The sequence below is a fragment of the Budorcas taxicolor genome, chromosome 2 (genome assembly GCF_023091745.1).
Source record: "Budorcas taxicolor isolate Tak-1 chromosome 2, Takin1.1, whole genome shotgun sequence".
Classification (NCBI taxonomy): Eukaryota; Metazoa; Chordata; class Mammalia; order Artiodactyla; family Bovidae; genus Budorcas; species Budorcas taxicolor.
The window spans coordinates 28,234,106-28,235,780 of NC_068911.1; the positions used below are offsets into that span (position 1 = coordinate 28,234,106).

The window sequence follows — 1,675 nt, forward strand, 5'->3', positions numbered from 1 at the left end:
TACTGAACCAAATGTGGGTCCATTCACCCAAGCACAGTAAAGAGAATCCGCTGACACTGGGCTGTAATGAAAGCATAGCATTCATTGCAGGCGCCGAACAAGGAGTACAGATAGCTAGTGTTCAAAAAACCTAAACTGTTCGTTTGGTGCCTGCAATAAACTGGGTGCTCTCTATCACCACAATCTGGTATCAGCGGATGGCTTTACTGTGCATGGGGAAATGGACCCAAGTTTGGTTCAGTAACGACTGTGGCACCCCAGATGGGATGGCAGTCCCAAGCGGGCATCTCACCGATGGCTCATCCACCCATCTTCCTCTGGCCAGTGGCAGCTCCCAGATCCTGTCCAGCAGCTGCCTGAGCATCTCTGTCTCAGAGACAGTGCTTAACAACAACCAGGCAGCATTATCCCAAGGTGCTTTCGATTTTTGTGGTCAAGAAAACAAGAGGCACTCTTTTTCGTGGCGCCTCGGAGGCTGTCGGCCGCTTCAGAATGAAGCTGAACATCTCTTTCCCGGCCACTGGCTGCCAGAAGCTCATTGAAGTGGACGATGAACGAAAACTTCGTACCTTCTAGGAGAAGCGTATGGCCACAGAAGTTGCTGCTGACGCTCTGGGTGAAGAATGGAAGGGTTATGTGGTCCGAATCAGTGGCGGGAACGACAAGCAGGGTTTCCCCATGAAGCAGGGTGTCTTGACCCATGGCCGAGTTCGCCTGCTTCTGAGTAAGGGGCATTCCTGTTACAGACCAAGGAGGACTGGAGAGAGAAAGCGCAAATCTGTGCGGGGTTGCATTGTGGATGCCAATCTGAGTGTTCTCAATTTGGTCATCGTGAAGAAAGGGGAGAAGGATATTCCTGGACTCACTGATACTACAGTGCCTCGTCGCCTGGGTCCCAAAAGAGCTAGCAGAATCCGCAAACTGTTCAATCTCTCTAAAGAAGATGATGTCCGCCAATATGTTGTGCGAAAGCCCCTAAACAAAGACGGTAAGAAACCTAGGACTAAAGCACCCAAGATTCAGCGTCTCGTGACTCCCCGAGTTCTGCAACACAAACGCCGGCGTATTGCTCTGAAGAAACAGCGTACTAAGAAAAATAAAGAAGAGGATGCAGAATATGCTAAACTTTTGGCCAAGAGAATGAAGGAGGCCAAAGAAAAACGGCAGGAGCAGATCGCCAAGAGACGGAGGCTGTCCTCCCTGAGAGCTTCTACTTCGAAGTCTGAGTCCAGTCAAAAATGAGGTGTTCTGAGAGTGACAAATAAAGCAGACCAGACACCAAAAAAAAAAAAAAAAGAAAACAAGAGGCAGGCAAAGGATATTGTGGGGAAAACATTGGAGGGGAAAGAGGTCTGTCCCAGGAAGGCTTCATAGAGTTCTACTCAGTTACACGCTTTTCAGGTAAGGAAAGTGACACTCAGAGAGGCTAAGTCACATCCCCAAAGTCACACAGCTTCCAGTACATGGTGAAGGCAGAGTTTGTTCCCTGGTAGTCTGATTCAAAGAGTCACCCACCACACTCTACTGTGATAACAGAAAATCCTTGTGAAAATTTCCATCAGAATAAAATATCCCACGTCAGCCAACCTTTTCATATACTATAACTCGAGGCAGGTGGAAAAGGAAAATCAACCATAAAAGGAAGGGCTGGAGATGCCAGTCTTATCAATGTCCT

The 1,675-nt window shown here is 48.3% G+C and overlaps 1 pseudogene; it reads left to right on the plus strand.

Moving 5' to 3' along the window:
- The first annotated feature begins 456 nt into the window (after positions 1–456).
- LOC128064039 (40S ribosomal protein S6-like) lies at positions 457–1,287 on the plus strand (annotated as a pseudogene).
- Positions 1,288–1,675: the final 388 nt, after the last annotated feature.